Source organism: Furipterus horrens, unplaced genomic scaffold, assembly GCF_987537825.1.
Source record: "Furipterus horrens unplaced genomic scaffold, mFurHor1.1.pri manual_scaffold_2, whole genome shotgun sequence".
Classification (NCBI taxonomy): Eukaryota; Metazoa; Chordata; class Mammalia; order Chiroptera; family Furipteridae; genus Furipterus; species Furipterus horrens.
The window spans coordinates 36,420,748-36,442,355 of NW_028327172.1; the positions used below are offsets into that span (position 1 = coordinate 36,420,748).

Here is a 21,608-nt window from a genome sequence, read left to right on the forward strand (position 1 = left end):
CAAAAATTTCCTGGCTATTCTGATTTACTCTTCGAGAAGCATTTTATAATCATTTAATGCCACGAAAGGCCCCGTTGGGTGGCTGCCATTAGGAGAAGTAGGGCAGGAAGCAATACAGAGCCCTACCGTCGGGGCCTCGGTAACCCGGGCTGCATGTTGGAGACCGGCACCACCTCTGGCCCACCCTCTCTCTATGAACAGCTAGACAACTGCATGAGGTCAAACACTCGAAGTTTCAGGGCCTGGGAGCAGCCACACTTCCTGAAAGAAGAACTACCATGGAAACTGTCAATGAGTTAGCTGCACAAGGAGGAAGGTAGGGGACACGAGGATTCATTACCTGAAGCCACAGTTCCTCAACCTCAGATCCACCTGGGAGGAGGAAGGAGCCACTGGACTTGTTGGTCACCTCAAAGCGATTTTCATGTTTTATAGTTTCCTTCCAGGCAGTCAGCTTCTTTCAGAAACCTACAGCGGGGCCCACAGGAAAAAAAAAAAAAAAACCCAGACAGTTCACTTTGGGGTAGATAAGTTTTAAAATCTCAATTAGCTAAGGGAGATGGGGGAGCTAACTCATGACCCCTAATTACAGGGGTAATTGGATGGCTCACAACCCATCTTTCAGCTGCCTGTTAAACTAAACCGGAAACATGTGAAGGGATCACGGTGTTTGTGGTTTAGTTTAACAGGAGACATTTCAGCAGGAGATCTTTTCTGTGAAAAACAATGCCTTTTAAATTACTAAACACGGATTTTTGGAGACGGCCTTAAGAAAGATAATTATATTTTTCATCATACTGGGACAAGCAATAATAACTGAACTTACTAAGTGCGTACTCTGTATCGAGCCCTGTTCTTATTGCATTCCGTTGACTAACTCAAACCTGAAAATAACTCAGTGAGGTAGACGCTATTGTTTTCTTCATTTCACTCATGAGACGGCTGAGACAGGTGAAGGCCTGGGCAAGGTCACACAGCTGGAGCGGCGGGGCTCCAGAGGCTACGCTCACTGCTAACGACGTCACTCAACTCTCCCAAGTGAGGTTAGTTAGCTAAATGCAGACAACGGAAAAAACACGTCTTCACAAAACATTAAGCCAAAACAATATGCCAGCAGAGCCAATACTTTAAACAGCTTAGCTTAAGAACCTCAAGTAGGTCTGCGCACACACAAAGCTAACGGAGAAATCAACTCTGAAAAGGCGCTACCCTGCTCGCCTCCCCTGGCGGACACGGGCCTCCGCTCCGCCCCTGCGCGCCCGAGACTGGGAGGAAGCGGCTCTAGAGGAAGACGAGAGGCGCGGCCACGTTCCTGCTGCCCTGCCTGCCGTGAGATGGCAAAACTTAGATTTTAAATGGGGCTTTACCGACCTATCTGAAGAGTTCCGGTGTTTCACATTCCGCGGGCTATTTCTTGTCATGTCTGAACAACTTTGTCTCTATCATTGTAAAGATCTTCGGAGGACTATCCAGGAATAGAACTGATTTTGTTCTCTCGATGTATCTGTCGGCTTTGCAGTCTGATTCTGATAACCCCAGTCTCTGGGCACGTGCTAGCAACCTCACCAGGAGCGCTGGACTTGAGCTACTCAGCCTCACTTGACACAGCAACGGCAAATGGACACAAAGCCTCCAGGTGATGCTGCTAGAGGCAGGCTTCCCTGATGTGATTCCATCTAAGTCCAGGTCCAACACCATCCTCCGGCCCCCAAATGGGCATCCCAGGATCCACCCTGAGCCCTGAGCATCCTCCTCTTCCTCCTTCCCACACCCCAGAACCCCCACATAGCCCTCCAATGGATGGGTCCGGCCTCTCCCCTCCATCTCCTGGGTCATGGCCTCCATCCAGGCCGCTCTCCTCTCCAGCCTCACCCCCTCAGTGTGGTCAGAGGTAGGACACCAACGCCCTCCTTGTTTAAAAACTTCACTGGCTTCACTGCTTTGCTCCAAGCCTTCCAGATAAAGCCTCAAGCTCCCCAGTAGGAAACACCAGGCCCCCTCCATGGCTTGCTGGCTCTCCAGCACAGCCCTCCTCATCTGCTGCCGAAAGCTCACTGACCTAAGTTCCCAAGAGCACACGGCCTCAGCTGTGCCCACACTGTCCTGCAGGTGTGGCTCCCCTTAGCCATCCGTCACCTGGGGAGCTCCTGCTTTCTTTTCAAGTGCCATCAGGCATCACCTCCAAGGAGAAACCTTTTGGCTCTACCCACGCTGCTCCTGCCCTTCCCTTCACACCCTGCGGCCTCTCTCTACCTTCTGCCCCCACCCTGTGATTTTATTGTTAGGTGTCTCCCAGTACTGCCCCTCACTCTCTTCTCTCCCTCCTCTGAAACCTAGACAAAGGTTCTCACAACCCAATGGCATATGAAATTTCTTATTGTGATCAATTTTTCCAAAACTTAAATTTGTTTTATAAAAATTATAAATGCTAACATGGATTTTGGTACTACTTTGCAAAACAAAAATCAAAAGGCCTTTCTTACATGCTCGGACAAGGTAAGGAAACTAAATCAGCTGTGACACTTAACAATTATTTTTGGAAAGCTGTTTTCTCTCCAAGAAAGTATTTTTAGATGTAAGACAATAAATGAAACAAAAGGTAAAAAAAATTCCTCTTTCTGGCTACCTACTTCCAGGAGATTTGACCCGAGGGGGCTCCAACTGATAGGGGTTTCTGTGAGACAGGCCTTTGCTAAGGGGGGTCAGGGCCAGCCCTGGTGCCGCCGTCCAAGTGGCACATAGCAAGGATGCTTTGGGGACAGCCTGGCCTGTGCTCCTGGGGCTGGGGGCCACATGTGTGCCCACTTCTCAGTTAGAGATTCCAGAGGGGAGGGGAGAGGCTCACTGGCTGGCCAGAAAAAGCAAGGCACACAGGGGCATGCGCAGTGTTCCTGGGAAGAACTTGGGGCACTCTCTGTCCCGTCTCAGTCCCCTTGTGCTCCTCGGAGCAGCACAGGGGAGAGAATCTCAGGTCCTACACAAAGAAGCAAGGGGACTGGAAGAGGGCCCGCCCTGCAGCGATGCCTCCAAACTGGAGAAGGATGATGGTATCAACCACCACTAAGCACCCCAGGGAGACACAGCTGCAGGGCAGGGCGGGCCGAATCTCCCCTTAAGAAAACCACACACACCATCTACAGGAAGGAAGGTGACCACATCCAAGACCGCCAGTCACACACCAGGCATCTCGCTCTGCTTCCCCTCCTCCCCGCTCCAACGCCCCAGAACACTGCACAGAGAGAAAGGACAGCATGTAGGTTATATTAAGGTTCTAAGTATTAGCTGCCCCTTCCTAGGGGGAGAGTCTGCAATCCACCCCTGCATCAGGCCTGGCCCTGTGACTTAACTGATTAACATGACTGGACAGGAGAGGACAGCCATAACTTTGGAATAGAACTTTTAACAGGTGTTTCTTTTGCGGAGACCAGCAATTTCCTGAATAGAGGAAGGAATAAGCCTTTGCTATTGTAAGCCATTGAGATGCTGAGGTTGGTTATTATTAGGGTGACCAAGTCTTCTGTTTGCTGGGACCTTCCCATTTTAGCACTGAAAGTCCTGCATCCTGGGAAACCTCCCTGTCCCAGATAAATCAGGACAGTTGGTCACCTAGTTCTTAGTGCTGCATCACTCCTCCTAAGCTGCCTGACACAGGCAGGAGGAAGGAAATACAGACCAGGATCCTGGAGCCACAGACCAGGCCTGGCCAGGGAGGAGCCAAAGGGAACAGTGGCATGCACACTGCACTAGTTTATTCTTCACGATAACCTGTCCATTAATTGTGAACATTATCCCAATTTTCCCAGGAAGGGACTAAGGACTGAAGAGGCCAAATTATCTTAAGATGGCACAGAGACCAATGAGGACTGAACCAAGACATGTCTGGCTCACTGTTGGTTCTAACCACCACACTGCTGCTGGTCCTGCCTCCAAAATCACCCCCACAAAACTCCCCAAACAAGCATGCCTGGGGTCAAAATGAGGGGAGAAGATAAGAAGGAGAAATCCCGGTTCAGGAACCCTTCAGAACCGAGTGAACGAGTCACCTCCGGGCTTCCTGGTGAAAGGACAGCAAGGAAACACACCGCACACAGGCTACGAAGTGCATCAGCTAGTTCACTGGGACAGGCTGAGCAAGGAGGCATGTGTGCCAGGGAGCCTCTATGGGCTCTGAGCAATACTGTGCAGGATGGCTCTGGGGAAATACCCTCTGTGAAAGAACACAGGTGCCCCCCTCACCCCCACCCCCCCACCCCCCCGTTCAATGAGGCCCCATTGAAAGCCTGTCCCACCCTCTTGCCCACCCCCAGGTGCGACAGCTGAATAGGGTTAAGCCCATCTTGTGAAGCCCCAGGATGTCACTGGAGTAATGGCTTTAGATGATGTGGCTTAATAAAAGGGTACAGCTTAGGGAAAAATGAATGACAGTGACTACCCTTGTCTGGTAGCTATGTGCTTATTGATCAACTTCCCCACAACATCCCAAACTCTCCAGGTTTATGAGGGGATAAATGTGTACTTTCTCTGGTTTGTTCAGATGGTGGTGGCCTTTGAGCAGAGAGGCTAAAGGGGCCTGCCTCCACTGCAAGTCCCTCTTGACCCTCCATGGTTACTCTGACCCCCCGTGAGGAGTTTGGCTGCCTTTGCAACAGTTAGAGAACATAAACCTAGTGAGACCAGGTGCCTTGAGCCTAGGTGTTTGCACCAGGATTATTCAACAAGCATTTCTCCAGCTCTTAGTGAAAGCCAGGACACCGGGGACACGGAGAAATCAGCAGTCCTTATGTTCAAGAGTCCCTCACTCTAGTGGGAGGGAGTGTTTAAGTCAAGACCTGATGGCACAATCCATTGCAACAGGCAGGGACACGCTCCCGGGAGCGTGAGCAGCGTATGACTCCAGGAGGTGCCTCTGCCTTTCTAAGTGGCAGAGATTTGTGGCGCCATTACGACAAACTTCCAGCAGGTGGCAGTCAAGTGTTTTGAGGAAGGTGTGTCTTTTTTCCCCTGGCTGTGGGGCGTATGTAAGTTAAGGGACCGGAACATAGGTGGAAATAAGTCACTTACTGGCGTGTGCGTGTGTGTGTGTGTGTAGGGAGAGGTGGGTAATGGAAGGAGAAGGGACCAGGGAGGAGGTGAGACTTGAATCAGGCGTTGCAGCTATTTGCCTGGTGGACTGGATGATGGGGAGTATGTTCTGAGCAGGGGACACTGATATTTACAACGGCTGTCAGGGGTCTGGGGGGGAATCCTGTTGGTGGCACTTGTGTACCCAGTTCTACTGGTAACACTAGATGCTTGGGAATCTGCAATCAAACATAAATCAAGGAGATCGCCTTTGGAACTACAGGGCTTGGAGGGCCAATGAGAGGGTCTCACAGGGACAGGATTTGTGAATCCTGATGTACATTGTGAATCAAACCAAGGCTGATCTTTGTGGAAAACACCCCTCCCCCAATACCACTGATGGCAAAGAGTCCCCAGAATTCCAGTCTTTGAGGATTGCTGAGGGCTGTTAGAGGGGTTCATGGATCTAGTTACAAGTCGCGAAGCAGTGCACGCACCTGGCCCAGTAAAGGCATTCGGTGAATGTTTGTTGAATAGATGATGAAAGGGGTGTCTTCTTAGACCTTTGCCAAGTCTATCTCTGACATATAGGAAGGAGAACAACCTGAGGAACAAGCAAAGACCCCCCTGGGCATTCTGGGAGGGCTGTTGGTCCTGGAATTGGAAGTACAGACCACGGATGGGGCTGGTGTGGGAAGTAACCTATTCCCAGATGACAGTTGAGCAACTGCCCAAATTGAGGTGATTCAGGATATGGAGGTAGAATGAACAGAAGGGTCAGAACTGGAACAATGGGGTAGGCAAGCAGATACAGATTGTTCCTTTAATAGGTTTGATAACAAAAAGGCTGCAAAATGGCTTTGAATCTCAGGAAGGACTGACTGCCCCTTTCAATATCCATGCCCCACCTGAGAAGGGAAATGATATTACTTAGTGCTTTTAATGCACCAGGTCCTTTATGACACAGTGGTTAAGAGTTGCTCTGACCATGTTTCAAACCCTGACTCAACCGTATTTTTAGTGTCTGGGGTGCAAATCTCAGCTCCAACATATGCAGGACACTTAATTCTCTGTGCCATGGTCTCCTGACTTGGTGGTAGAAATGATAACATTCCCTACCTTGGAGCTGTGGTGGAGATATAGGAAGTACTTAGAATGGTGGCTGGCACATAAGCCCTCTACAAGTATTAACTACTATTATTTTCTCTAACATGACTAATGTCACCTCTCCCATTTTACAGATGAGGAAACCAAGTTCCAGAGTGGTTAAGCACCCTGACCCAGGCTGGTGATTTTATGGGAAGGAAGATTTAAACCAGGTCAGTCCCTTCTAAAGCCCATCGCCTTTCCACTATATGGCTTAGCCCCCTCACAGAATAAGTAAGAAGTGGGCACATTCCAGAGGAAGCAGGGAATTAAAAATTACTGGAGCTGGCACTCGCCAAAGCTCTGTCATGGGACACTGGTTCCATTGGGGCTTTAATGATGCTCCATGGGGGAAACATCAGTGGCCAAGGAAGTATGGGGAATGCTGGGTCAGATAGTTAGGTTCCCCTACCTAGCCCTTCTGCAGGGCTTCTCTGAACTTTCAACATGTCCCTGGAGATGAAGGTCCAGAAGCAGCAGAGTCTTCAGTTCCCCACATGTGCCTGTCCGCATGCCTTTGCTCCCCTGACATCAACTAGACAAGGGTTCTGTGGGGCACCCCAGGGGGAGTCCTGAGGTCTTCAGTACTAAGGATCCCCTCCCTGGGACCTCCCTAATGATTTCCTTGCCAGAAGGTGCTGATATGGCTTTATCAGCCTCTTGGCTCTTCTGAAAGCAGCCTGAGGTCTGAGGTCTGAGGTCCCTAGTCTACTTTTCCCCATGAATGGTCTCTGACCGCTTCCTCTGTCAGTGCATGACCTCTGGCCCCAGCTGCCCTCTGCCCCCAGCTGCCCTCTGCCTCTCAGCAGCCACGGCCATTCAGCCCACTTCCCAAACCTTTAATTTCAGCCTAGACATGGGGTTTCTCTGCGTGACTTGGGGGATGACAGTGGAATCTGAACCTGCCAAGGGAGCCCAGAGGTACTGCTTCTCCCCGATCATGGTCCAGGCCTCACTCCCTTTTGCTCCCCAGTGCCCAGCACAGGGCCGGGCATAGAGCAGATGCTCAACGTCGTGTGTGTGTTGAGAGCAGGGGGCTCTGTATCTGCTACATTCTGGCTGTCCTGCCATGTCAGCTCTGGGTGGCAGCCTCCTGAGGGCAAAGCTCTCCCCCTGACCCTTGGCCTAGACATGGCCCCATATTCAAAGATGGCACGTCTCCCTCCCCACACCAAGAAGCATCAGTAAGTCATGCTTATTAACCAAAGACTTATCACTGGCTCCTGATTCCTTTTCCTTGTCCTTTCTTCTTTTAAATACTACAGAATAAGAAAAGAGAACCTGGTCCTAAAGATTCAGGGGAAAAACACTCTTTCCATCATAAAACTTCCTGCCTGAAGTTGAACAAAGCTCTGGGGAACACCTGCATCTTGTTCTGAAGGAAACAAGAGGATGCACTGCTGTTACTTGGAGGTAAAGGGAAAGGTGCCAGAGAGGGAGAGCAGAGTCAAGATGGGGTGGCCAGAGGGGGGCCCTGTGCTTCTGGTTGGGCTGTGTCTGAGGCAGCTGGGACAGGCAACAGGGGCTGCACCCAACGAGGGCTGAGTCTTAGAGATGGTGGGGAAGGCTGAGAGTAGGACAGAAAACGGGAAGAATATTAGGCAGTGGAGAAAACAGATACCGAAGCATCTCTATGTAATGGCCTCCACCTTTTGCCATGGCAGAAAGCAAGGCCAACTGTGAAACAGGTGGTGGTGGTGGGGGGAACGGGGTAGAAAGGGGTGGCTCCAGCCCCTGAGGACAGGCCGGGAAGGGGTGCAGGGGGTGGGGGGTGCACAGCAGCAGAGCTACTTGGGTGAGGCCACACAGCAGGTGTTTATTCAGAGCCTGTCAACCAGGCCTGTGACCTCCCTGAAGTGGGTGACCTTGTGCGTGCTGGTGAAAAAAGGAGAACAGGGCTGTGGAAAGGGAAGCGCTGATGTCGAAGAAAGCAAACTCAGACTGAAAACAGTGGGGCTGGGGCTCAGAAATGGTAAGAAAGAAGCCTAGGGAGTGGGGACGACTGGCTGTCAAGGTGACATAAAGCTGAGGAACTCCAGGACAGGGAGCTCCAGGGACCCGGAGGGAGTCGATGAGGAGAGCTGGGGAGAGGCTGGATTGAGGAGCCTGGGAGGGGGCTGGAAGACATCCCAGGGGTCAGCATTTTGCAGCAGGAAGCACCAAAGAGTAAGAATTTGAAAAGTAAGTGGTATTTTGAAAGTCCAATCCCTTCGGTCAATGAAACTAAAATATAGAGAAATAGCTCCTCCTACAGAAAGCTGGGAATAGGATGATGAGAATGTCGAGCCAATGGGTGACAAGAACAGAACTATGGAATTGCCCAGGGAGGTAGATGGTGAAAGCAAAGGGCCATAACTTCCCTAGAGAGACGCAGCCTGCGGGAGAAGGGGAAGCCGGCAGGCTGACCGCTGCTGCTCAGAGCTGGGCCGCACCGGGGCTCCGGGGTGAAATGACGACGCCTGGTTAAGAGACACTGGGGGCACAGGGCGGTGGGCGTCCCCCTTACGTCCCGCCGGCCATAGGCTCTGGTAAGGAGGCCTCAGATGGCCACCACGGCCCCAGCACCCTAAAGCAATCCACCCAACACGATTTACTGAGCACCCACATATGCCAGGGAACTTCTGTGGTGAAAGAACTGATCTTTTGAGTACATTCCCACCACACATTGCAGGTACCAGTCACATTTCAATTCAGGACAGTTTTGTAATAATAAAGACACTGTTAATCTTCCAACAAATATTTTGAGGGCATCCAAGTGCCAGGCACTGTTCTCCTCAGCAGCGCTGGGGCTGGGGACCGGGAGACAGAAATCCTTGTGCGCACACATACTGGTGAGGAAGGTGAGCAAAAAAGATAAATAATTCTGGGAAGTGGTAGCTGCGGGGGAGGAAGTCAGACAGGGCTGGAAGCGCACTGGAGATGAAAGTAGTCTAGACGTGAGGAGGTGAGGGGTCAAGGAAGGAGCATTTCTGGCTAAGAAGAGCCAGTCAAAGGGCTGTGGTGGAGCCAAGCAGTGTCAGGGAACCAACCACTAACGCCTCCTGGGTTTTAAGTCTGACGAGGGTGTTGAGAAGAGACTGCGGGGAGGGGCGCTTCTTAAGGGGGTGCTGTGTGTGACGAGGGGAGGAGATACCACGTGTATGTGTTGGGGGGACCCAAGTGTTTATGAGTGTGTGGTGGGATGCGGGAGGTGCGATAAAGACAGCACAGGAAGACAAGTAAGGAGAGGACCGGAGCAGTCGGGAGGAAGACGATATGGCCCAGCCCTGGTCTTTGGAGTGGAGGGGAAGAGAAGCAGTCAAATTCTAGGTATGTTTTCAGGCAGGCTGTGCTGATCAGCGGGATAGGAGGTATAAGGAGAGTCCGAAGCCCTGGCTGGTGAGGCTCAGTGGACTGAGCGCTGGCCTGTGAACCAAAGGGTCACTGGTTTGATTCCCAGTCAGGGCACAGGCCTGGGTTGCAGGCCAGGTGCCCAGGTGGGGGCATGCAAGAGGTAACCACACACTGATGTTTCTCTCCCTCTCTCCCTTCCTTCCCCTCTCTCTAAAAATAAATAAATAAAATCTTAAAAAAAAAAAAAAAGAAAAAAGAGGAGTCCGGGCTGAGTGGCCATGGTGGGGTGATGAGATGTTGTTGATTCTTGGTATACTCTGAAGGAACAGCCAACGGGATTTCCTGACTGTTTTTTTCTGACATGAGGGGCGGCAGCCAGTCTGTGAGCTGCACAAAGGCCCACAGAACAAGGGGACGGCAGGGGGAGAAAACAGAGCCCAAATGTACTGGCCAGGCAGTGTGCCCTGTGTGACAGCTGGAGGGACCCACCCAGCGGGGGCGGGAGCCGGTGGTCTGGGGCATGTGAAGTGAGAGGGGCCTGTGAGACGTCTCAGCTGCATCGCAGGTGACGGGGCTGCAGCCTGCCAGCCGCCCACCTTTCTGGAGCAGGGGCTGTCTCCAACTTACTGACCACCAAACATGCCAAGGGCGGTGCTGGCCCTACACAGCTCATTTTGTCCTCACTATGACCTTTTGGAGAGGGAGTTACTATCAACATCATGTAGAAGATGGCACTGAGGCTCAGAGAGGTGCAGCAACTCGTTGGGGGTGGGGAACAGGGACTGAACCCAGGCAGACCCAACTCCACAACCAAGGCTCCACACAGGCTCTGTTGATTCAGTGACTCAGCAAAGAAAAGCAAAACCTCTGTCCCAAGTAGGAGAAAGAGGGCAGGGTAGGCTTGGTAGGCTTGTGCCCATCCACCTTCCGCCTACACTGCACAGATGCCAAAACCAGTAACAAGGACCTGAAGCAACCAAGTGCTAGGGGAATGGCAGGTGTGTTTAACTGGTTCACTCACAGTAAATCAGGCCATCTTTCCTGTTTCCACTCTGAATTACTGGAAACCTTTCTGAAATGCACTTGCCTATTTGTCTGCCCTGGCAAGCACAGTTTGAGGAAGATGATTTAATCTTGAGCCAAGTCTCAAGACCTTCCAGCTGGGCCCCAGACCTAAGTATGCTCATCTAAGTGTGCCCTGACCCCAGGAATGACCCTGAGAGTTCCTCCTTAACTGAAACGAAATCAGCTAATTTTCCTTCATCTGTCTCTTTCCTATACGAGCAATAAAAAACATATTTCAGTGATTTCAGTTTCGTTTTCCTGAGCTTCGGTTACAGCAATCGGTACATGTCTAAGGAGCTGAGAAAACATGGGTGTCAGAGCTCAAGGTGCTTTTTCTGAGAAAATAATTCAGGGCAGGAATCACAATAAAAATAATAATGCAAAAATAGTAGCAGCAGAAAGTGCACACTGAGATTTTATTTTGTGCCAGTCAGTGTGGTTTCATTTTGTTCTCAAAGGAGTAACTAATTCTTAGAGAGGTCAAGTAACGAACCTAACATTTCTCAGCTCAAGACTGGGAATGCCCACGCCCAGGTCTGTTTGACTCTAGAGCAGATGAAGGAATATATTCTTTCTGAATCAGATAAATTAAAACAAAAAAAGTAAAATAAAACTGCCTATAAACCAATGAAGAGACAAATACCTCAGTGTAAAAATAAGTAAAGAATATGAACAGGAATTCATGAAATTGACACAATTCATTTATGCGGTAGCGGTCACATAACCAAACACACTTGGCAAAGAACAGGGAGCCTGGCTGGTTTTGCTTTCTATAAAAATCTACACATGAACATTAAAGATACATATGTATAGGTGGGAGAGGTTTAAAAACAGATGATAATAAAAACTGTTTCAGACTCTTTGAAATATGTATTTTCTAAAAGGGACAGGAGGAACATCAAAACATCTTATTTCTCTGACAAGGAATACAGTTAAAAATTCTGATTTCTATTGTATATCTAAGAGAAATAAAACCATTTCTTTTCATTTCAAATCTATATTAAGGTTTCTCCAGCTAATTTATAAGCTAACACACACACACACACACACACACACACACGCACATTCCCTGTCTTGTATTTTCAGATACAATACATATATTTTTAACATTCCTTTCCTTCTCTTGAAATGAAATTTGTAAATAATATAACCTACCAACATTCATAATTTCAAGAACAGTCAAACATAATATCTTAACTCTAATACAAAGAAGAAAGAAAATAAAATTAGAATAAGATAATATGTATGTCGATAAGCAAATGTTGTGTACAGCAACCCTAGAGAATAATGAAAGATGCTTATACTTATTTATAACAAAAAGTAAACCTCATGTAAATGGTGGTTGTGTTCCTGGAAAATTCCATATGCAGTATGTCCTCAAATAATGTCATTTCATTCAATGTCATTTCGTTATAAAGTTGATGAGAAAAACAAAACTTCTGGCTAGGTTTACTGTCTCTGTGAAGTTTGCACGGTCTCCCACGTCTGTGTGAGTTTTCTCTGGTACTTGGGTTTCCTCCCACATCCAAAAGATGTTCACGTCAGGTGGACTGGCGTGTCTACGTTTTCCCAGTCTGAGTGAGTGTATGTCACATAAAAAATGGTTGAAGGCACTGGAGAACATAAACCCTGGGGAGGGAGATTCAGGGAGTGGGGAAGGGAGTTCATGAGCATTGACTTCCACACTTGCCACACCTACAGACCTTAGTTCTGTGTTGCTACAAAGGGCAGAACTAGGTCAATGAGGAAACAGTGCCAAGAGGCAGATGTGAATTAGAACAAAGAAGGATTTTCTAACAGGGAGACACGTCCCAAAAGGGAAGCAGAATTGCCCAGTGTGTGGGTGCCTGCCAGGGTGACAGGCCACCCGTTATAGGAGGGTGGACAGAGGAAGTGACCCCTGATGCCCCTTCCTACTGGACCTTTCTATCACTCTGATAATGTGCAAGTAAATGCTGATAGCCAGGGTGTGGCTGATTAGCACGGGGAAGGAAGGAAGATGGACTTTGAACCAGTCTTAACTTATACAACCCTGCAACTCAGGCTCTCATCAAATGATTTCCTTCAGGACTTTCACTGAATGCTCTCAAAATATCATTCGGTGGTGGTGGCGGCGGAGATGGTGGCTGTCACCAGCAGTGGGGCAATGACCCAAACACACTTCCTGAATACCTGCTGGGTGCTTGGCAAAGCAATTCAGAGAAAGTGTGAAATGACAGGGTCATGGCAACAAACTACAATGTTTTCTTACTTCAGAGAATTTAAAGACAGCATCAAATACTCATGCCACTGTCACCTGGGACACACAATATGAAGTGATCAGGTTGACCAACCCCACAGGCTAGGACTGAGACAGGAAGGCTGGGGGTGGTTTCAGTTCACAGGCAACTTCCCAACCTCCTCTCAGGAAAAGGTTTCAGCGTTCTTACCACCGAACCTTTTACTGACACACCCAGTGACCTGAAGACCTGGTCCCTTGGGCCCAGCTGCATACAGTGAAAGGGCAGGGGACACAGGAAAATGACCAGGAGCAGGAAATAGAAGAGAGAAAGGGGAAAATCTGCTCCCTGAAAGTTGATTCAGAGGTAGGACATCCAGGAGGTACCCTTTGTCATGAAATATATTATTACCTTTATAAACTAAAAATGAAAAATATTTTTTAAACTAGAAATTATTTTATAAACAAAATATTACTAGACTGTATTAAGACTATAATACAAATCCAAGAAGAAATAAAAGGAATTCTCAAACTAAAAGCTCATCAGCCTTTTTCTAAGTATTGAAAACTGCTAATCTATATATTTTCAACTCTGAGAAGTCAAAAGCAGGTAAATGGCTGGAGGTATCAAAAAATTAAGAAAAAGAAATTATGAAGATGACACTGAGGACATTCTGTGTACTGATTTCATTCTTTGCCACCTGGAGACACCTGGCAGCATATTTAATCACTGTCAGGGTGGCCAGAAACTCACCAGGCAGGACGACAGACCATCTCTTCTCAGAGAGAATGTGTTCAACGACCCAAAGGCCCCAGCTTCAGTAACTCGGGCTCCTGAGCTTCTGCATCTGGCGGACTGCATTCCTCCCGCCCCACCACGCACCTCCCCTGTGGCAGTAATTCATGTCCCAGCACGTCACTGTCCTTTACCCCCAAGTTGGCTGTCTGCCTGTAGCTAATTCCCATTGCTACTTCCTCCCCTGTAATCTCTCCTCTCCCACTTGCTCCTCTCTATATGGACGGTGACAGCTTTAATTTAGGTCCAGGTTACCCTCTCCTGGCTTCCTTGCATCCTCCAAAACCACTGGCCTCCAGCATTGCCAAGAGGTGACTTTTCCAGAAGCTTTCACAGTCTATCCTTTCTCATAAGGGTTTCTTTCACCCCCTCTGCCCCCCCGCCCCCAACTTCAGACAGAGAACTAACACCCAGGGCCTCAGCCCAGACAGTAAGAGGCAGGGTGCAGCTCCCGTGCCAGCTCTAGTCCATGGACCCTGGCTGCCTGGAGTGCTGCACAAAGGATGCTGAGGGTCAGGCAGTTATCACTCTTCTACCCGGGGCCAGAGGGTTGGGAAGGGCAGCCCTCGTGCCACCCGCATGCTGTCCCAGCACAGGGCAGAGCATTCCACGGAACTCGCCTGTCCATGGCCTGTGCCTGAGTCCCTCACTCCCTTTGGAATTCCTGTGACACATCCTCCATGATCCACTTTCAGGGCTCTTGCAGAACCGCCATATTTATCTTCATGGGCACCCATCACTGCACCACACTTTCCCTCCCCCAACACTCAGCAAATGTGTGCGCCATTCTCCTTTAGAAGCTTTACAGCGTCTATATAGCTTTTCCCAAGTGGGTCGGAGAGCAATTGATTTTATCTTTGCCCTGGTATCCAGAGACACAGATGCCAACATTCCACATCCTCACCATCTCTCCCACTCAATTAGTGATTTGTTGTACACATATAACTTGGTCTATTGATGCATATGGTCATTATTCAATGGTCTTGATGCCTGTCTATCTGAAACTATGAACCTTGAAGGACAGAAATCAGACCTGCTTAATTGGCTGGCTCTGAGCTCAGTGGAGCAGGGCATGTCGGAGAAAAGCAGAGACTGCGCCCCAGCCTAGCCCTGCCATGACTGACTATGGGGCCCTGGGCAAGTCACTGTCCTCTCTGGGCCTCTCAGCTTCTCTACCTAATGTGAGATGTACTTGAACTAGAGGGTCTCTGAAGTCTCATCCAGTTCTAATGCACTGTGAGAATGCAGGCCAGAAGCACTGGCTTCATGTCTTTTCACATACATGGGTAATAATTACTCAGGGTTGGGCTCAATGAGATATCACAATACAGCTCCTTTGAGTGGCCCAGAGCTGCTACTGCAATCAATGAACAACCCTAGAGTGGATATTTAGTGCTATGGAATGTGGGCTTGCATAGCTAAGTACAATGGACAATGCAGAATGATTTTATCTCCCTTTGGGAACATACGCACACTATTCTATATTTATATCTTCCATCTCCTAATTTAGACAGTGTAGAACTTTTTCTGATCAGCACTCACTTGCCAATAATTTCGCTCTACATCTAAATGAAGAATAGGAGTCATATAAGTTCACAGATTGAATGGATGGTTGATTTACAAAGTCCTTGGAAATGTGTGGCTGCAGGCTAATGCTGGCAACCCCATAATTAGATATGGCATGCTCTGCGATGATGTATTTTTTACTGTTTTTTAATAACTCGGTTCTCCTTCTGGGATGAGGGGAAAAACGGAATTTGTTAAAAATAAATTGAGATTTAGTGGCTTTTCAGCCTTCTGCTGCTTGTTGTTCACAATATTCTATAAATAAAAGAAGCCCTGCCCTATAATGCACTGTAAACACCCACAGACACTCAGAGCCAAATTCTTCCAATTATGACCCTGTGCCAGTTGCCAAGCTACTGCAAGGACCTACTTGAAAGGCAGCCATCTAGGCCATTTCCTGATTAAGCTGCCCTGTAGCAAGGAATCAAGGCCTGCTGCTTTGGCTTTGTGTCTAGTCTCAAACAATTGTTCCATGTTCTTGAAATTAAACCCTTTCCTTGTGATCAAATTACAATTCAGAGGTAAGTGAAAAACTAACCATCCAACCATCCATCTATTCATCCATATGCCTGGGTCATGTATGTGTTTAAGAACCTGGCTGTCACATGCTGGACTTAAGTCAGACAGAAGTGCATTCACAACAGTGTCTTTAATTGCACTGAGCAAATCAAGGTCAAACAAAAGTAGGTCAGCTGTGGACATGACAGGTTGGTCAGAGGCAGCCCACTCCACTGCCCAACAGCCTCCCTCACTAATTGGTTTGGGTCCCCGGTACCCAATGCACCGGGCTGAAATGGTTATTTAAAGATCCATACTATCCCCCACAAAGGGCAACGAGGTTGGCATCGGTGTCTAGCTGACTGCTCTGCGGCTCAAATGCCAATGCACAAGTTGGGGCCACCCCAGCGGCCTCGCTTTCAACGAGCCCTTAAAAAACTGCATGCAGAGAAGCAGGAGACTGCAGTGTGCCACAGTCTCACTGAGACGGAAATTTTTCCAGCTCCTTGGACAGCAGAATGCTCAGAGTAGCACTGGCACACCATGGGCCCTGGCTAGAAACTCATCACCCTGCTGCCCGACAACACGGAGGCTCTTCATTCAGTGTCAGTGCAACCGGGTGAGCGCTCCGAGAGGAGTACTAGCCATGGCCTGCCAAGAAGCCTCCTTCAAAAGTCCCCACGACCCAGTTCCCAGCCCCAGGAGCTGGAAGTCTGAATGGGGAGCCAATTTGTAAACAAGTACCACCCAAAAGAGAACTGATATGTGCAATGTGGTCAGATTTTCCAAACTCAAACTTGGCACCTATACTTAGGGGGCGGAACTGTTCAAAGCAGGAGTGTTCTGGACAACCTGGGCCCTGGGAGTCACAAATCATGGAGCCTCCTCAGAGAGGAGGCCGTCCAGGCTAAAGTGGCAGGCAGTTCCTGCGACTCACACACCACCTGTGGGTTCTGATTTGCTAATTTCTGAAATGACCTTGTTTCTTTGTGTCCCCTCTGATGAGAATTATCACAAGAGCACAGGCCCCTTCTGTCTCGTTCTCCAGTGTCTCCAGAGCAACTTAGCCAGCAACTGGCTCATGGCAGGTGCTCAATAAATATTCGCTGAGTACAACAAATCCATGTCAAACCTCTGGAAGAACATTCTGTGTACCAGTCCCCCTCAATCCTCACAGCAGTGCTATGAGGTGAAATCATCCCTCCTGTATAATGAGAAAATCAAAGGCCAGAGAGGGTGCATGTTTTTTCCCAGGCTCACACATCTAACGAGTTGATGGAGCTGAAATTCCAAGCCAGGCGTGAAGAGTTCTAATCCTGGCTTAGAAGTGAGCATCTGTTGCTTTTATAATTTAGGGAAATCAAAGAATAAAAACTTTAGAGGAAAAACTACATATCAGAAAGAGCTTTATATCGAATGATCCCAGGTATGATGGATTCAGTTCCTGTGCCCCAAATCCAAGTGTCACGTCTATCTGCGGAGGGCTCTGGCACTATAGCCAGGGCAGAAGGGAGGATTTGGGACCTCCTTTATGAGGGGTTCATTCCTGTCTTTCTGTGGGACCCCCAAAGGCCGGGCAGGGGGGGGAGTGAACATCAGCAGTGACACCATATTCCTGTCACTGTTAGAAACAGTAGGCTTATTCCATGGTTTGCTGGAAAGCTTCCAGGGAGAGGCCTACAAGCAAGTTATAAGACTGAGGGGTATAGGGGCTCGAATTTTGCCTTCTCCTAGGAATTTGCCTTCACCCATACTTTGAAAACTGAAATTTAAAAAAAGGAAAGAAAGCATATTAGTTAGGATTGAAATTTCAAAAACTTATAAATTGAAAAGTAGAAATTTACATTTACCTAAATTTAGAACACTAAACCCTTCTGAGGCTGAGCTTGTGCACCTTTATAATCTATATATTACAATGAAATTCCTATCAGTCTAATATTTTGAGCTAAAAAACCCTCTCCAGTCTGGCTGCTAGCTGCAGGTTAAGGCTTGAATTTATGTGCAAATCAGTAGGACAGTCTCATCAAAATGGCCAGGTCAGTTCTAGTGTGTAAGTACACATCTCAAATATGGGAAAGAAATAAAAAAGGCAGATAGTATCAATAGAGCAGGTATTTCCAAATGCTATCAGGATGGCCCAACCACCTTTGAGTACAACATCCTGCAGAAAGAGAAACCCTTCGTGGTTGTGAATGAGGAGCATCAGGATGACAAAAGAACACATAAGCTATCCTCCGGGTCTGGATTTCTCAGCTGGGATTCCTGGGTGGGTTTTGAGGATGATATCTCGTGAAAAATGTTGGGCTTGTGAGCATTTGCCAGGTGTATTTTTTTTTTGGAGAGAGGCTCTGTAAATTTCACCAGATTTACAAAGTGATCTGTGAGCCCAAAAGACAGGGACACCCATCAGCTCTTTCTGCTGCTGTTTCTGTCTTCTTTGGACAATCCTGCTGGCAAAAACAGCTATATAGGAAGCCCTGCCTGCTTTCCCAGTAGGTAATGTGACATTGACAATCAGGGAAAAGTGTCCATGCTCTTGCCTGAACAGCCCCGCCACTGGTGGATTGCGCAGTCAATGAGAAGAGGTCACTGGTTGGAAGGGACCAAGGAACTGCTGAGCCTTAGCTTAACCTCACTGCTCAGACAGGAACAAACGGCACAACCAGAAAAGACCGAGAGAGCAAACGTAGGGACCAGAAAGTAAATAGGCAAAATGAACTTGGGAGCAACAGTGTGAGAAGAAGAAAAAACATAGGCTTTGGAGGAATGCAGGGCCATGTTCAAACCCTGGCTACACCTACATACTAGCCACGTAGCCTTGGATGGGAAGACAACGATGAAGAAGATAGTATCTATAATGAGCTATTATTTACTGACAGCACAAAGTCTAGAGTATAGCAAACAAGTACTTAGGAACTTATGAATCAACATGTTATTTCATTTAATTTTAATTTTCACAGCAACCCTATGAACCTTCTACCTACTGCCTCCATTTTCGAGATCTGCAAAGAGAAGGTCAAAAGGATTAAGTGGCATGCTCAAGGTCCACAGCTGGTTGGGATTCAAAACTGGATCTGTCTGACTCCAAGTCCATGCTCTTAGCTACTAAGCTCCACCTTAGTGCGCAGCCTCAGCTTCAAAAATGATAATGAAACTCACCCTTGCAGGGTGGTAAGGATTAGACAGAGTGCATATAAAGTGCTTAACACAGTACCTGGCACACAGGAAGCTCTATAGGGTTGCTACTAATGTTGTTCTGATGACATCTGGACCTTTGGAGGAGAGAGGGAGATGTGGGAGGTGGGCATCTGGCTACACAGATGGTACAGCATTTCACTTCACACGGCGCAACACACAGGATTGGGAACTTCGGACCAAGGCCTGGGGTGGCATGCTCTTGGAGAGGGACAGAGATGGGACACCTCAGCAGATGGATAAGAATGTGAAGATGAAAGGCTTTTCATCAAAACTGGGAGAGAACTGGGTATTTGGGGAAGAAGAAATCATTCAAGCTTAAGAAGGAAGTTCTCAAGAGGCAGTACCAGACCACATGCCTATGCTCAGGACTGGTGCCCACTGTCGGTCTGACTCCCTGGTACCCGACAGAGCACAAGAGTTCCTGTGCATGTTTGTGGTAAGGGAAATGCTGAACCCCCAAGTTATCAGCAAACCTGGCCTGAAACTTGGGGAAAGCCTAGGCATTCTAAAAAAAGGAGATTTTATTAGGGCAAGTGTCCTGCAATGACTTAGTGTCATTGTGCACTGTGTAAGATCAAGGGACCGTCTGCAGGAAGGACAGTCAGACTCAGTGTCACCACTGCCATGACTACACTCCATTGAGGACTGAATGGAAGGCGTCTATGGAGCAGCAGTCACTCCTCGGAGAGCCAGCAGCTTTGCTCAGGATGTGCACCCTTGCTGACATCTGCCTGGGGTGACACTCATCATGGAGTGAGGCCAGCCTCTCCCCAGACTAGCGAGCCCCGCCCTTGCCACCCCATTTTTCTTAAGATTCACTGTACAAAGTTCTCCCAATAGGAACCAAAGATATTCAAAGTTTTTCACATTCTGTCATTGGTTTTCCCTCTTCTCCATCCCCACAGCTCTACACAGGGCTCAGTAGCAACTTCCTGGACCATTTTAGCTGCCTCTAACCAGTCCTGCTGCCTCCTCCTACGGTCCAGCCCCCACACTGCCACCAGCTGGCTTTCTAAAATAAAAGTGCTGACCACGTCACTCACCTTCTGAAAGATGTCTACTAGATTTGCACTGCCCACAGAATAAAAACCAAAGTCTTAACTTGCATGAATTCATTCATTTTTTTCATTCACCCACCTAATACACGATGATCACCTACGGTGTGCCAGGAGGCTCTGTTTTAGGCCCTGGCGATAGAGTGGTAAATGAGATATATAAGACAAGGTCCCATCCTCACAGATTTATATTCTAGTGGGGTAAGAAAAACAATAAAGACAAATAAACATATAATGTAAAGTCAGATAGTGATGAATGTTAATGAAGAAAAATAAAGTAGGGTATGAAGACGGAGTGATGGGGCAAGGGATGGGGCAAAGAAATGCTTTTTTACATAGGTCAAAGACCATTTGAACAGAGACCAGAATGAAGTAAAAGGTAAGCCAGGCAAAGATGCTGGGGAAGAGTGGTCCAGACAGGGAACAGCAAGTGCAAAGGCCCTGAGGCATGAAACGCAGTGGCTGGAATGGAATGAGCAAAGTGGAGATTGCTAAGAGATGAGACCAGAGAAATAGGAGGGGTTGGCAGCTAATGGCAAGGGCTTTAGATTCTATTGCTAGGATGCCAGGAAACTGTTGGGGAGTTCTGAGCAGGGAAGTGATGCAATCTTATTTACTTTTTAAAAGGTCACTCTGCCTGACTGTGTAGAAGGCTGATAGCAACAAGGTAGAGTGGAAATAGGGAGACCTGCTGAGAGATGAATGAGGGTAGGGAAGTGTGATAGCTTTTAAGATATCTCTGATGGAATAGCTATCAAGAATTGCAAACAGACAATGTGAGGACCAAAGGAATGAGCAGCATCAAAAATGATGCCTACATTTTGGGCCTGGGTATCCAGGTAAGTGGGGGTGCCAAATAACATGGGGGTGACTGGGGGAGGAGCAGGGCTATGTTTTTGCCTTTTTTTTCTTTTTAAGAAAAAGAAAATAAGACTCCTATTTAATCATGTTGGGTCTGGGATGCCCTTGAAACACCGAAGTGTGGATGTTCAGTGGACAATGGGTATGTGAGCTGAGGCCTCGGGAGAAAGGTATGGAGTTGTCAATGGTCATGGCCACTCAGGTCCTCCACCTCCCGCCCACAGCCCCAGACACACACCCAGGCGTTACCTCCCCCAGGGCTCTGGCCTCTGCCCTGTGGTTCCTACGGGCTGGAATGCTCCACCTAGACTTTTGCAGCATGAACTCCTCTCTCCCTCTCTCTCTCCCTCCCTCTCTCTCTCTCTCTCTCTCTCTCTCTCTCTCTTTCTCTGTCTGTCTCTCTTCAAATTGTCAGAAGAAATTTTTAGTTTTTCTTTTTTTAAAAAAATAATTTTTGTTTCTTTCGTTATTTTATTTTATTAGAGAGAGGGGAAAGGAGAAAGAGAGGGAGAGAAACATCACTGTGTGGTTGCCTCTTACTCACGCCTCCAACTGGGGACCTGACATGCAACCTAGTAATGTGCCCTGACTGGGAATCGAACCAGCGACACTTGGCTCGCAGGCTGACGCTCAATCCACTGAGCCACAGCAGCCAGGGTTATTGTTTTCTTGTTTTAAGATACGGTACACTTCTGTATGGATCTTGAATCCTTACCTAAATGGTGTCTTGATTATGAAAAGACTTGTCTTTTCATTGGGTTTTCTCATCTAAAAGGGTTTTTCTTTTTTCTTTCAACAAATATTTATTGGG

The 21,608-nt window shown here is 48.1% G+C and overlaps 1 protein-coding gene across 12 annotated transcripts in view; it reads right to left on the reverse strand.

The window, feature by feature from the left end:
- BMAL1 (basic helix-loop-helix ARNT like 1) overlaps nucleotides 1-21,608 on the reverse strand; it is a 104,095-nt gene that overhangs the window by 34,703 nt on the left and 47,784 nt on the right. For 11 of the 12 annotated variants that reach the window (XM_090263880.1, XM_090263873.1, XM_090263913.1 and 8 more), the window contains one exon: nucleotides 341-468. The gene's annotated coding sequence lies outside the window, so the exon portion shown is untranslated. Of the gene's footprint in view, nucleotides 1-340; nucleotides 469-13,577; nucleotides 13,615-21,608 lie in introns of those variants that run through there. The other variant, XM_090263869.1, reaches the window with a different exon arrangement.